This window comes from Bos grunniens, chromosome 10, assembly GCF_055505025.1.
Source record: "Bos grunniens cultivar Pamir isolate PY7600 chromosome 10, Bosgru_T2T1.0, whole genome shotgun sequence".
NCBI classification, from domain to species: domain Eukaryota; kingdom Metazoa; phylum Chordata; class Mammalia; order Artiodactyla; family Bovidae; genus Bos; species Bos grunniens.
Genome location: NC_141174.1, coordinates 93,281,810 through 93,297,932, shown reverse-complemented (window position 1 = coordinate 93,297,932; position 16,123 = coordinate 93,281,810). Strand labels below are relative to the sequence as shown.

The window sequence follows — 16,123 nt, the reverse complement described above, 5'->3', positions numbered from 1 at the left end:
TCAAGCATTTGCTGAATACCTACTATGTGCAAAACATTGAGATGAAATTAGTTGCTTTTTCAAACTAAAACTTCAATGTAATTTCAATTTCTGGGTCATGCAATTAATTCCAACATGTTAAAGGACTGTTTTATGATACATAATTATATAATGTAGGCCTCTTGTGAATCTTAATCCTTTCATTAACTTACCTCATTTAACTTATTAGATACCCATTTATAGCTTTGTAAAATGTACTATACTTAAAAGTAATGTCTGCAGCCCTTTCAAATATTTTAGAATTCATTCTTTTCATGCAAATCAAACTAATTTCTCCTTCCTCCTGTCTATTATTTTGAAATATTGAGGTTATGCTACTTAGGTTCCTTAATCTTGTTTCTTTCTCTATTGTATGATCAGTTCCCAAAGGGCAACCAGTGTTGTACCTTGATCACATAATCTCAGACCCTGGTTGATGACAGTAGTAATGAACCTACTTAATATTCCCTCCTCTCCCTCTTAATTACATGGAATAATTAAGTGGTGTGTGTGTGTGTCTGTGTGTAAGAAAGAGACAGAGGATTTCTCTGGTGGTGGAGTGATTAAGAATCCATCTGCCAATGCAGGGGACATGGGTTTGATCCTTGGTCCAGGAAGATTCCACATGCCGTGAAGCAACTAAGCCCGAGCACCGCCAACTACTGAGCCTACACTCTAGAGCCCGCGAGCCGCAGCAGCTAAAGCCTGAATGCCCTGGAATCTGTGCTCTGCAACAAGAGAAGCCGCTGCAATGAGAAGTCCGCCCACCGCAACTAGAGAAAGCCAGTGCAGGGCAGTGAGACCTAGCACAGCCAAAAATAATAAATAAGAGAGAGACAGAGACCAACAGAGAGCAAGGAGGGACGGGGGTGTTTTCCCTGTCAGAAGCCAACCTCAGGGCATTTTGTGAAGTCAGCAAAATTTTTTCTACCCCTGCTAGTTTCCCTCTTTTTCCCTCCTAGGTGCTTGCTTCTGGTCCCCCACCTGGGCCACTTGTGGCTCTCTTCCTTAAAAAAGAAAGTGAAAGTGCTTTAGTCACTCAGTCGTGTCTGACTCTTTGTGTTTGTAGCCTGCCAAGCTCCTCCATCTATGGAATTCTCCAGGCAAGAATACTGGAGTGGGTTGCCATTTCCTTCTCTGGGGATCTTTCCAACCCAGGGATTGAACTCACGTCTCCTGCACTGCAGGCAAATTCTTTACCCACTGAGCCACCAGGGTGATCTCAAATCCTGCATTTACAGAATTACATAGAAAAACACTTTTAAAGTTATTTTACATATTTGTATTTAATAGGCAACTTAAAAACACTATTTTGTATTGGGATATAGCAGATTAGCGAATAATGTTGTGTTACCGGTAAACAGTGGAGGGACTCAGCCACGCACATACGTGTATCCATTCCATACTCCCTTCCCATCCAGGCTGCCACATAACAGTGAACAGACGTCCACATGCTACACAGTAGGTCTCTGTTGGTTACCCATTTTAAATATAGCAGAGCGTATGGGCCCACTCCAAACATCTAACTATCCCTTTTCCCCATCCTTCCCCCAACCCCAAAACCATGAGTTTGTTCTTTAAGTCCGTGAGTCTCTTTCTGTTTTGTAAGTTCATTAGTATCATTTCTTTTTAGATTTCACATATAACAGATATCATATGATCTTTCTCCTTCTCTGTCTGATTTACTTCACTCAGTATGACAGTCTCTAGGTCCATCCATGTTCTTACAAATAATAGACAATCATTTTTTATTGCTTTCTGTTTAATAAACTGGTCCAAAGCTTAGCGATTTAAAACAACAATTTATGATTTTTCATGATTCTATTGTACAGTCTGGGACAGGCTCAGCTGGGTGGTTCTTCAGCTCCATGTGGGGTCTGCTGCTGCTGGAATGTCTAAGGGCTTCCTCGCTCGCTCACTGGGGTGGATCCACAGGCACGGCTGAACAGCTTGGGGCGGGCTGGGCATCCCTCTCCGTTCACCAGAGCTATGTGGCTGGCTTGGTTTCCTCACAGCATGGTAGTCTTAGAGTGATGGACTTCTTATACAGTCGCTGGCTTCCTTCAGGGAGGAAGCAGAAATAGCCAGTTCTTCTAAAGGCTCAGGATGGACCTACCACTGGGTCAGTCCACTTCCCACCAAAGCATTCCCCATGGCCAGGCCAGACTCAAAGGGAGGAGAAACAGATTCCATCTCTTGATGTGAAGACTGGGATACACATGTAGGACATTGGGATCGGCTGTCTTGCATGTGGTACAAAGTTCAAATAGTACAAATGGGTACACAGTGTGAAGTAAGTTTTTTTTTACATCACTGTCCCTGAGACACCAGAAACAGCTTACTGTTATGCTTCTTGAGTATCCTTCCAGAGATAGTCTGCACATAAATAAGTGTAAGCTTTATGAACATACTTTAAAATTTTTATTTATTTATTTGGCTGTGCCAGGTCTTAGCTACAGCCTGCAGGTTCTTTGAATTTCTCTGTGGCATATGAGATCTTTAGTTGTGGCATTTAACTCTTAGTTGCAGCATGTGGGATCTAGTTCCCTGACCAAGGATCGAACTCTGGCCCCCTGTGTAGGGAGGAAGGAGTCTCAGCCACTGGACCACCGGGAAGTCCTCTATGTTTACGTGTGTTAAGTCGCTTCAGTCGCGTCCAGCTCTTTGTGACCCTATGGACTGTAGACCGCCAGGCTGCTCTGTCCATGGGATTCTCCAGGCAGGAATGAATACTGGAGTGGGTTGCCATGCCCTCCTCCAGAGGATCTTTCCAACCCAGGGATCGAACCCACGTCTCCTGTGGCTCCTGCACTGCAGGCGGATTCTTTACCACTGAGCCAGCAGGGAAGCCCTCTATGTATATATTTTATATATATTTCTTAAATCAGTGATGTGTGTTACAGTTCTCTGCCCAATACACTCCAGTTTTTTCATTTAATCAGACATCTGGAGGTAGGTCCGTTCTTTGTAACGGCTACACATATTCCTTTGGTGGATATTTAGCCATATCTAATCTCTTATTCAGAGAAAGCAATGGCACCCCATTCCAGTACAAGAGTACTGAAAAATCCCAAGATTTTCCAGGCAAGAAAATACCATGGATGGAGGAGCCTAGAAGGCTGCAGTCCATGGGATCGCTGAGGGTCAGACACGACTGAGTGACTTCACTTTCACTTTTCACTTTCATGCATTGGAGAAGGAAATGGCAACCCACTCCAGTATTCTTGCCTGGAGAATCCTAGGGATGGGGGAGCCTGGTGGGCTGTCGTCTATGGGGTCACACAGAGTCCAACACGACTGAAGCGACTTAGCAGTGGCAGCAGCAGCAGCTGCAATCTCTTATTACCAATGCTGCTTCAGTGAATATCAGTATGTGTGTATATACATATTATATATGCATGTACATATGTGTGTATATACATACATTACACACACACACATATACACAAAGATGTAAGTCTGTCAGAAAGAAAATTCCTACAAGAAGAATTGCTGGGTTAAATAATACATGCATGTACAATGTTTTTAGATCAATAACAGTAAAGGTGGGAGGGACCCCAAAGTCAGTGGCTGTGCACTGGAAGGACTGTGGCATGAGAGGCTTTGCCTCCATCTCCTGCCTCACCTCCAGGAGACTCCGGTCCATTCACTGCTGTTTACAGTAATACCTCCTTCGTCTCACTCACTGAGGACTACTGTCCTAGACCAATCACCTCATTTGGCAGAGAAGCACCCTGCAGGTCTCAGAGCCTGACCTGCCCCCCCGGAGTCCCACCACACTGCAAACAAACCAGTCTTCTCCTGAGTCTCCCAGCAAATGAGCAGTCATCGAAGGATCACTTTGCTATAGATCAAGTTTGCCCAAAAGGGTTTCTCTGAGTCACAAAGCCCTCAGAGAGCCTCTCCACACTATGAAACATACAAGATTCTGTCCATGACACCATAAAACTCTCAGAAGAGAACACAGGCAAAACGTTCTCTGATTCACATCAATGCCTTCTTGGGTCAGTCTCCCAAGGCTATAGACAGAAAAGCAAAAGTAAACAAATGAGCACTAATCAAACTTACAAGCTTTTGTATATCAAAGGAACTCATAAAACGAAAAGACAGCCTACAGACTGGGAGAAAATATTGCAAATGATGTGATCAACAAGGGCTTACTTTCATTTGTTTTCACAAACAGCTCATAGAATTCAATAACAACAACAAAAAAACCAACTTGATCGAAAAATGGGCAGAAGATCTAAACAGACATTTCTCCAAAGAAGACACACAGATGGTCAACAAGCACATGCTCAACACTGCTAATTATTAGAGAAATGCAAGTCAGAATCTCACACTAGTCAAATTGGTCAGAAAATCTACAAATAATACATGCTGGAGAGGATGTGGAGAAAAGGGAACACTCCTACACTATTGGTAGGATATAAATCCGCGTGGCCACTATGGAAAACAGTAGGGAGGCTCTTGAAAAAACTAAAAATAGAGTTGCCATGTGATCCTTCAACTCCACTCCTGGGCATGTATTCAGAAAATAACTGGAAAAGATCCATACACCTCACTGCTCATGGCAGCACTGTTCACAATCGCCAAGACATGGAAACAACCTCAATGCCCACTGACAGATGAATGAATGAAGAAGATGTGGCACATATATGCAATGGAATACTCCTCAGTCCTAAAAAGAAAGAAATCATGCCATTTGCAGCAACGTGGATGGACCTAGAGATGATCATACTAACTCAGAAAGGCAAATACCATATGATAGCTTTCATATGTGGAATCTTAAAATATGACACAAATTAACTTATCTATGAAACAAAAACATAGAGACTGACTTGTGGTTGCCAAGAGGGGACGGGAGTTTGAGATTAGCAGGTGCAAACTGTTCTATGTAGAATGGATAAACGACAAGGTCCTACTGTATGGCATAGGAACTATATTCAATATCATCTAATAAACCATAATGGAAAAGAATATGAAAAAGAATGTATATACATGTATAACCGAATCACTTTGCTATACAGTGGAAATTAACACAACACTGTAAAATCAACTATACTTCAATACTCTTTTTTAAGGAGTCTGTCATGAAGCATGTCTAGTTACTTCAAGTTATACTTTCATTCACATTCAATAAGAGCAAATAGACGCAGGAAACCTACTCCCAAGAACCTGTTTGGCATTGTTTAAATTAAAGAATGGATTTAACCATCTGTTTTCTAAATTAATTTGACCACAGAATCCTGTTTTTGCGACACTTGCTTCACTAACTGCCTATAGAACTAAGCTTTCTGAGAACCATTCTTTGTGGAACGGTAGTCTAGAAGACGGAGAGGGCAATGGCACCCCACTCCAGTACTCTTGCCTGGAAAATCCCATGGACGGAGGAGCCTGGTGGGCTACAGTCCATGGGGTCGCTAAGAGTCGGACACAACTGAGCGACTTCACTTTCACTTTTCACTTTCATGCATTGGAGAAGGAAATGGCAACCCACTCCAGTGTTCTTACCTGGAGAATCCCAGGGACGGGGTCGCACAGAGTCGGACACGACTGAAGCGACTTAGCAGTAGCAGCAGTCTAGAAGAAAGTTGTTGGACTGGGAGGCTGGCTCTGCCCTCAAAGAGCTCTGCAGTTTTGGACAAGTCAAAAATCACTCTGGGCCCTGGACAGTAGAATTGCTTATGGCTGGGTTTTGTTTGTTTTTGTTTTTGTCTTTCTATACAGATGAGCTCCTCCTTATAGTTTTCCTTTCTGAAGACAAGACAAGATGTTGTGCCTGCCAGGAGACATTGAAGAGCAATCTGTTCATCTGTTCCTTTGAATTACTACTCAGCCCTTCAGTTCAGTGTCTGCTAGTGGAAATGAAAGTGAGGAGCTGGCTGGGCTTTCTGCTCAAGTCTTCCTGTTGCCACTGCCATCACCCTGACCACCCATCCCAATTCATCCCGCTTTCAGATAAGAGAAAAAGCTGCAGAGTTTGGCAAGAAGCAGGATGACTTCAGACAAGTACACAGCAGGAGATGAACACATCTGACTCTGTATCTCTGCCACTTCTAGATAAGCCATAAACAAATTTTGTGCTCAGGGAGAAATGATCTGGTATTCTTACATCAAATTCATATAACCTTTACAAATGAGAACAGATCTTCAAACCAGGTGTAGTGTGATTTGTTATGACTCTTTACTGCCTCCAACTGAGATGTTTTACATACACTAATCTAAACACAATGAATCCTGAGCTGCTTTCATGAGTGTAAGTCATTCCAGCCCTGAAATGAAGGGGCTGCTGTGTGTCAGAACACACAGATGCATAGGCAACCAAGAGCTATCTAGCTAAATATCTTCTTTTTATTCATCGGAGCTTCAGAGGTAAAATTTCCTTCCCAGGGACATCAAGGTGATTTGTGACACTCTCCACACACCTTCAGATTCACAAACCAATGAGTACATCACACCAATCTCTCGTTTTCTCATCAGTGACAGACATAAAACACAGGTAATCTTCATTTTACTCAGATGTTTCAATTAACTGTGAAAACCCTTTGGCTTATATCATAGAGCATTTGTGAGTATTTCACTTTTTTTTTCAATTTAAGCACCAGCTAGAACACACACAAAATCTTGTTACATTTCTTTCAGAAATTGATGCAATTAAATGGTTGAGCTGACTGTACTGAAGACAAAAAGAATGCGCTGTAAGGACATCTGAGATCTGTCTTTTTGTCTGTCTTCCCAGAGGGGGTCTGATTCATGGTTTAGAAAAGTAGGATCTATTTTTATATTCACCATTAACACAGGGGCCTGAAAATGGGAAATCCAAACATGTTTGTTTACCAAGAATCTACCTCTTTGCACACAATTTTAAAATCACTTCCCTTGTCTATTTTTTCATCCTCAGGGCCTGCAGCAAAGTACAGAAATTTAGTGAATTTTTCTAGTTAGCCTGCAAGATACCTACAATCTTTAAAAAATGTTTAAAAATCTTATAATTGTTAAAATAACACATCAAATTTAGATTATCTCCTGGACATTTTGAGAACTCATGAGCTTTGAGTTGTTTTTGTTTTGTTTCCTGAGATTTGAGAATCTGATGAATTTTTACATCTTTAAACTATTTTAAGTTTCACATTGTCTCTGGAACTATCGTAGAAGCAGAAGACATTAAGTTAAATAACTTTTAATTTTATCATATTGACAGCAAACAAATGGCTTTAATTGAATTGAGGGTTATTTGCTTTTGTTTTGTTTTTTTTTTAACTGAATTGATGGAAACAATTGGTTATTTTATCATCACACAGATAAAAAATTTTTTAAAACTGTATTATAAAGCATTATGCCAGTTAGACTCTTGGAGAATTACATCTGATCGCAGCTTAATAATTACAGTTTTGTGGACAGTTTACAAACAGTAGCTGGTAAATAAAGGTTCAGACTAGATCCAACTCTCCCAGTCCTTCTAAAATCAATTATAATAGAGCAGTGAGAGGTGCCATCTCCCTTTGCTGTCATTATGAAGATGTAATTCTGTTACAATTATTTAATCCCAAAGGCATTATTACACCTGTTCAGCAGTTTTCAACCATTCACTAAAATGATGTACAACTCCACTGTGATAAATGTGAGTGATTTTTTTATTAAAGTTTCTTTAAAAGTATTATGACTAGAGGCTGACGAATTTAAATAAATGTTTAGAGAAGCTACATAAATAATTACATAAGGAATGTGTTGTTTTAGGATTTACTCTTTCACTAGTTTGAACTGTGTATAACCTTGAGACACAGAGAATTTTTTAAAACTCACTTAAATCATGTATATCAGATTAAAGGATAATGGATTCATCTAACAGGTCAGATCATGTAGGGCCTTATGGACATGGGTATTGTTCTAGATTCAACAGAAAGCCCTAGGGAGTTTTAACATTGGAGTGGTGTGATTGACTTGTTTTTAAAGGATGATTTTGGCTGTAGGAAGGGTGGGGGTGAATCATAGAGAGCTAGGAGTGGGAGGTGAAAAACCAACTGGGAAACCACTGCAGACCCTCTGCATCACCTCTGGAAAGGTGATGGTCGCTTGATTTGGAGGGGCTTGTGAAGACAGAGAAATGAGTGGATTGGGGATACGTTGTGGAGGGAAATGACAGGACTGCTGATAGATTTATAGTGGGAGATGAAGGAAAAGGGGAAGTAGGTTGACTTTGAGGTCTTGATCTTGAAACCTAGACAGATGGGGCGATGGGGGCAGTGAACACGGAGCATGGGCTGACTGCTGCATTGCTGTTCCAGGACGGCACGGAAGAACCTGTATAAGAGCAGCGTAGCTGGCAGCCTCACTGCTCAGACTGTCTAATGGACACGGTGGAGCTGCGCTTAGAACAGTTCAAGTTGCCTCTGTCCACAGGGTGGAACGAAGCTCCTCTGGTCTGAACACTGTGGAAGAGGCATTTGGGAGGGGTGTGAGACTGAACTCCAAAGGGCTGAGCAGCAAAAATCAAAACTGATCCCATAAAGTACAAATGTGTTCAGTTCCGGTGGCAGTTTATACGTTCTGTACTCTGTGGTTTATAATCAGATATTAATTCAGAGTTAATGTCCCATAATTAAAAGTCCACTTTGGTTATATACATGACAGACTATCTGAAAAATACATCTGTTCTGGCATTTTAAAGGAAAGACTATATAATAGTATAGTAGACTTGATGTTAATTATTGCTTAATGTATAAAAATATCAAATCACTGTTACACCTCTGAAACTAGTATGGTATAGTATGTCTGTTATAACTCAAGTTTTAAGATAAATAAAAGATATTTGACAGAAATAAAAAAAATAAATAAATAAAGGAAAGACTAGAGTTTTGCTTAGTTCTCACAAAGGAAATGAACATTTTTCCTTTAGAAATCCTAAATGTTTGTATGTTTCTATATGTAGATTTGCATGATTTGGGGTCTCCATCTGAAACAGACAGACTTGATTGATTACATTAGGTTGGTTTTATTGGGCTTTGCACCTTTTCTTTTGGCCATTTCAGTATTTGTAACAAATCTTCCAGAGATGGGAAAAGAACAATGGAAAAAGAGAGAGAGAGAGAGTGAAACCTAAGATTTCCTCTTGTTCTAATGTTAAAAATGCTGGTAAGAGTTTAGTCATGAGCTGTCCATGTACATTTGTATGAATGAGGTTACATCTGGTGCATACTGAAGCACCCTAAAGGTGCAACATTGTATAAATGTGTGATTATAAGAGAAAGAGAGAAATTGATTTCACAGACATTACTGGTTTGTTTTTTTTGTTTTTTGTTTTGGTAAGGATTTGAGAAAAAGTGACTTAAGCTTCTCTCTTTTTTGTTACTAGTGACAGGTGACAAGAACTCTGATGGCACTCAGAGCAAATGAGAACTAAAGAGGCTTGTCTCATAATCTAAGGAAGAGATTTTTAACCCAGTGTTCACAGGACCCTTAGAGAGATCTGTGAACTCTCCAAAATTGTATGCAAAATTTTACAAGAATGTGAATATGTGCATTTTTCTAAGGAGTAGGTGTATAACTTTCATTGATCCTCAGGAATCCATGACTCATAAAGGCTTAAGCCCACCCACCACTCGGCACCAATTTACGCTGCAAATCAGAGGTTAGATTATTGAGTAATGAGGCACCCACAGTCACACAAAGTCAGTGACAGGGAGCCTGGGTGGTTATGCGGCTTTCTTTGGGTGGACACACCGAGGGTAGTGAATTCTGACCTAAGTGAAGATCTGGGACATTGTGTTACAGGCTGCAACCCTCCCCCACTTGCCCCAGCAGAGACTCATGAAGGCAGGTATATGAGAGCTGGTTTCTGTTGATTGAATTGAGGTGGGAAGAAGACCAATAAGCTGACCAAACATATACTAGAAAGATTAACTGAAGCAGAGCCGCCAATTGACCTCAGACAACAAAGAAAAATGGGCAGGGCGGCCCAGCAAGCAGTATTTTGAGCCCAGGCCTTACTGTGCTCTCAAGAGACATAATAGTAAATAGAAACAAACCCCACACAAATGCAACTGCTTCCTTCCGGCATATCAGTCCTTCTTGTGTGGACCCAGCAAAGAAAGAAAGGTAGGACCCAGTGTTAGCTTCACAGTACCACTATTTTTCCACTTTTAATTTCAGCAGCTACCCATGGGACAGTTATTATTTAAAGGTACTCTTCACAACTCTTGGGTTAGGAAGATGAATAAGATATTCTTATTTAAGCAACAGAATTCCAAGAAAACAGACAATACAGGTCCACCTTGCTTTGTGCAAGAGTCCCCAGAAAGCTGTGTTTAAAGAGAACGGTCATAGATCAAAGTGTATATCAAATGCAACAGGAAAATGAAGAAGCTTGAGGCTAATTCCCCAGTAAGAAAGAAATTATTCTTTTTTGTAATGCTAATAACATTTTTTTGGGTCTATGTTGTAAATATAGACTGCCATAGTATGCTTCTACCCACATCCATAATATGTGCATATATATGCATAGAGATTCATCACTGTATCCTTAGCATTAATTTTCATGTAATTTAAGGACCTGCACTTTCTACTTTGTGAATCTTTCTGTCCTGTAAAGGAAACGAGTTCACTCCACTACACACTATCAAGCAGACAGGTAATCAATCAGTGATCACACATATCAGTTCCAGCTGAGCTCCTGTCTATTGCTAAGATGGTTACAATAACCTCTAACTGTTCCATGTAAGTAGAAATGGCCTCTTAGACACCTACACCAAAGGTTCGTGCAAGGAGGCTCAACCCGACGGCGGCTGTAGCATTAGCTTTTTTTTTTTTTTCCAAATGTGTCTTTGTCAGCAGTATTTTTAAACATGGGCCTCATCCTGTACTATATTTTATTGCTAAAAGCATCTTTAGTCTCCAGTTTCAGGGATAAAAGGCAATTTTAAAATGTCATGATGGGAAGTAATTTTTCAAGGTTTTCATGACAGGACATAAAATTAGATTAAAAAATATCCAAAATAAGGCCTTGCTCATCAAGATGAGGACTTTAACCTGGGTTTCAGGACATTTGGGCCAAACTCTCCTCCTACCAATACTGCTCAGTTGACTGAGGAAATACTTCTAGCTTTTTAAGAAAATTCACAAACTCATGCCCACATGCCTTGATTTAAAAGCTGTCACTAACTGGCTTCCCTAATCTTGTCTCACATGAGAAGCTTATTGTAATTTGGAGTGCTGAATTCCAAAATGCTGCGAAGCAGTCTTCAAAAGGTCTGACCCGAGCCAGCTGGAGAGATGCCTTGTCTTAAGCTTACTGGGATACTGTCCCACAGATGACTCCCCAGGACCATGGTTTCCTCCTAGGTATGTGCCAACAGCTGCTAGGAGCAATCAGATCAGGATGGATTTACTAGCACGAGAAAGAAAACAAGGTTTTCCCTTTTCAGTAAGAAGATGGATAATCCAGGGATTATGTTCATTGAGGTTTTGGAATAGTAAACCTCATTTCCAAAGTCAAGCTCCTCAAAACTGTGTGTGTGTATGTGGTTGAGGGGAGTCGTACAGACTTGATTAGGCACTCCACGTATGTTTTCCTTAAATTCTTTCTATTTAGAATAGAATAGAAAATAAAACAGAAAACATGATTCCTTTCTCAAAAGATGGGAGAGGCAGAACCCATGCTTGGTCTTCTGATTCACTTGGCCAACAGCTAGGGATCTTTGAGCTGACAGTTTATGTTTTATCTGTGACGAGCAATAATGATAATGCTACCTACAACAGACAGTTGTTTAGGGGTTACATGTAAAGAATTTAGCAAGTGCCTAATACACTGCAAGTTCTCAGTGTATCTTTAAATTGGAAAAGCTGCAGGTCATGTAAAAGGAAATAAGAGCAAATGAAAATGAGCATCAGAACAGAAATCCTCAAGTTTAAAGAGATAATGAACAAAATATGTGAAACGATTCAGAGAAGAAAATGCTATTTGAGCCATGGTTGGAGACCAGAGTGATTTCAGGAGATCTCACTGGGAACTATTTGGGGTATACTGATGCATCGCTGTTTGGGAGACTTGCTTAAGGATCCTCCTTCAGAAATGTGGGCATAAAATGATCAAGTCCTAGCCTAGGGTACTGGTTGTGAACACGTAAAGGAAAAGAGATGGCATCACCAACACTGGTAAGAAAGAACAGAAAACATTCTTTAAATCAAAGGAATATCTCCCATAGTTCGGAAAGCAAGTAAGTGCCAGAAAGAGAAGATGAAAGAAAGGCAAATGAAGTGTGTTTTATAAAGGTTCTTTTCCCAAGGAGCCCAAAGCATATTCAATTATAGAAATGCTATACTTCTCAAAGTAGGGCTGATAGTGTAAAGACAGAGTGACAAAACCTCAGAAGACATCTGTTTATATTCTGTTTACTTCCAACACAAAGCAGGAGATATAGAGGGTAAAGGAACCAGGGGAAGTCATTCTATCACTAAGATAGGTATCATGGTAAGCAGGGAATTTAGCTCTGAGCTTCCAGGCAGTCAATGCAAAAGGGAAAATGAATCAGTCATGTGGATTTTCCACTTCAGAGAGAAGGAAGCAATCCAACTTTTCAGAAATAGGAAATATTTTCCTGTCTTTAAGATCTGAGAAGAGGTAACTATAACCAGCTTGCTCCCAATTTAGAAACGGGACAAAAACTTAAACTTCAGACTTCTTTTGAAAAGAACGTCTGCTGGGCTTAGCCATAGTAAACAGTTTCTGATAACTCACTCCTTACCCAAGTTCTCAAAGGGACTCAGGCCCATCAGTTTGGGGTAAAACGAATACACGCATGTTGTTAATCCTCAAACCCATGACTTGTCTGATCCTAGATAGAAAGGAACAGTCTATTAACTACTTTCTCCAGCTTTGGTGAGTTACGGTCCTCCTCATTTTTTAATTTTTGGAAGCAGGGGACAATTTCATCAAGTAGAAAAGAAAATCTATTAGGGAGCTTGCCCCTGAGCAGACGGGGGAGAGCAATAGAGAGGGTGGCCTTGAAGGTCAGTGGCCCAGCCTGAAGGGTCCCAGCCACCTTGAAACCCACCAGGGCCTACCTCCAGTTGCTTTCTTTATCCCAATAGAATCCCTTAGCAAATCCAAACTTCCCTGGACGGGGAGGGCTAGTTTCTCTGCCTTCAGCTACCCTCCGGAGGAAAGAGGCCGTGAAGGGGAAAAAAGCAGAGAGGGAGAGGCTAGGAGAGGGGCCGGAGAAAGGCAGCTTTTGTCTCCACATTTCAATCCCTAGTTGGGGTGGAGAGGGTGCGCGGCAGCGCTGCAGTTTTACAGCTCATGTGAGCAGCGCTCTGCTGTGGAAATCTAATTTGACAGAATAGGTAAATAAAATCAACTGTCATCAACTCCCATTTTATTTACGAGACGAGGTCAATGTTTTTATAGCATCAAACGAAGCAGCTTATTGGAAACAGATTTCAGAACCACTCAATAAAGGCAGTTCTGGAAGTTAGTTTGGTTTTAAATGCCCAAATTCGATGCATTATTTGAAAAAATGTCTTCAGCGAGCCTAAGACAAAACGCGGCGAATACATTCGGCTGTCCGGCCCCACCTAGTTGGTTCTGAGAACTGGGGCCCTCTCTGTGGAGGGACCCCTCCCGGTCCCTCGCCCCCAGGGTCAGGGCTGGGATCGCACCTGGAGCCGGAGGAGTAGGGGGCGGGAGGGCGGGCGGGCGGCCCCTGGCGCCTTTCTCAGGGTGCGTTCCTGCCGGCCTTTTGTTTGGTGGTCTCCGCTTTCCCCTTGGTTGTTGATTATTAGTATTTTCCTAGTTTTCCAAACTAATAAGTGCCACTATCAGGCAGTTGGAAGCTCTCGGAGGCTGCAGGCTTTGCCGCTCGGCCTTAATTGATATTGAACGAGCTGCTGGTAGACGGGAACAGGGCCGCTGCTGGATAATTTGCAGTTTAATCAGCGTTTGTAATGAGAGCGGCTGATTAGGGCTGTTGGAAATAAAAGAGAGTTACAAGGAACGTCTGTCAGAGTCCGGTGATAATTCAGGACTAATTGTGGTGATTAGCGCAAACTGGATGACTTTGGGCTTTGCTAATGCAAAGAGAAACGTGCAGGCTCCAGCCAGGGACCCCTCGGAGAACAGCGCTCGGGCTGCGCGCAACTCTGCGGAGCCACTTTCCTGCGAGGCCCCCGGCGCCCGGGAACGGGGAGGGGGGCGGGCACCCCCTGCGCTGCCTCGGGGTCCGGCCACCCCCGCCCTGTCCCCCTCCGGCCCCAGCTCTGTCCCGGGGCGCTTTTCGGGGGACCCCTGCGGCCCCGTGGACGCCGTTCGCGGCCCCCACCCTCTTTTCTCCCCTCCATTCTTTGCCCCTGACGCCTCCCACAGCCAGCCCCGCAGCCCTGTCGCCGCCGGGGGGATGTGGAACAGCCTGCTCTGCCGCGACCCCCAGCTCCCGCCTCCACTCCCCCACCCCCAGCCCCGGCCGAGGCCCACGAGCCTCCTCGCGGGGAGCGCTCGAGCTGGCGGGACTGTCTTTACTAGCCCTCCCCCCCCCGCCCCCCGTCGCCTCCTCCTCCGTTTCCCCTTCCTCTGGGCCCTCACCCGCCCCCGCCCCAGAGGAAGGCTCTGCCCCTTCGTGCACCCCCAAACCCGTTGCACTGGGTGGGTGTCCCGAGGCCTGCGCCACGCAAAGCAGCAGAACCTTTGAGTGCGCTGGGGAGAAGAGGACCACCGCTTATAAACGGCCGGAGTCCTCATTATTGAGGAGTTTCATAACTCTTTAATTCATTTTTAATGACGGCAATAAACATGGTAGTCATTTTGGAACAATAGCTAAAAATCATAGGGCCATTACTGTCCATTAAAATACTGTTTACAGTTCAATGGAGGTTCACGTGCCCCGTCGTCATTCACATCAGCCAAAGGAGAGATTTATAGGTCGGAAGAATGGTTCTTTTTATTCTTTATATAACATAAAGATTATTGAGCAAATTGTTAAAAAAAAAAAAGTTCACCTGGCTTTTAATTGTGTGAATGGGGATTAAATAAGGAGCTGTTGTCTGGCGCCTGATTTCTATTTGATCAATAAATCATCAAGTGCCTTAAGTGCTTTATTCACTATCAAATTAAATGAAAAATACTTTAACCTGCGTCCCTGGTGTCGGCAGATAGAGCTAATAATATTTTCTGTTATGTTTCCATTTAGGCATTTAACACTCAGAAAAATCTACTAGGTCTTGCTCTCTTTCTCTCTTTTAGAGATACCTCATATTTATTCCACATACCTACACAGGAAATTCTCACCATCAAGGGAGAGCTTACCTGCTTGGGGGACAGAAATCTAACTAGACCAGAATCTCAGCCCCAACTAAAATGGCCGCACGTTAACATTAAGGTGGGGACGCAGGACTCCAGGCGCCACAGGCGCCAGGGGCTGGTTCTGCCCGCTGGGTTACAGGATTGAAATAACGTTTTACCTGAGTGTTTGCCCTTTGCTAGAGTCCAGCTCTTCATACAATAATAAATCTAAACAATAGGCCCAAAGGGACAAATCTCTATTATTTCCCAGATTTTCCTGTCCTAGATTAGATACTATCTAATATGATGTATTTCACACGTAGTCCTTTCCTGCCTTTGGAGGAGCTGGGGGATCTGAGACACTCCCTTCCTCTACTACACAACTCAGACCAGAGCTACCAGGACTGTGCTTTATAAGATAACAGCACATATTGTAGCTTAATACCATGTTACTTCACATGTGTCACAAAAGAAAGCATGTTCCTTAGTGTGTACATTTGGGAAAGATTTTTTTTTCCCTTTAATGTCTGGGGTAACCTGACTCTGGCTTGTAGAAAAAAAAAATGCAATCGAATGATATTTGTGAAGTTTAATTGCTAACTTAGCAGCTCGGTCACACCTCCCAACCCATTAGATGATGAAATCTCACCTGGTTAACGGATACAGCACTGTGGCCTCAATGGCGAATGCCTGATTATACAGCCAAGCTGCTAATTTACCAAACCCCCCGACCAGGGAGGCCTGGACGGCCACCACTCACTGTATTCATGCGGTAGCTAAGAGAAGGAACCGTATTCCCTGAGCCGCTTTCTAGCTACCCGCAGAATGAGAAATGTA

At 42.6% G+C, this 16,123-nt stretch overlaps 1 protein-coding gene and 1 long non-coding RNA gene across 2 annotated transcripts in view; one reads left to right on the top strand and one right to left on the bottom strand.

Moving 5' to 3' along the window:
* TBCA (tubulin folding cofactor A) overlaps nt 1-16,123 on the bottom strand; it is a 214,018-nt gene that overhangs the window by 121,377 nt on the left and 76,518 nt on the right. The window lies entirely within an intron of this gene.
* LOC147365398 (uncharacterized) lies at nt 6,622-8,440 on the top strand. The gene is made up of 3 exons (XR_015135513.1): nt 6,622-6,716; nt 7,571-7,639; nt 8,304-8,440. It is a non-coding gene; the product is annotated as an uncharacterized LOC147365398 (long non-coding RNA).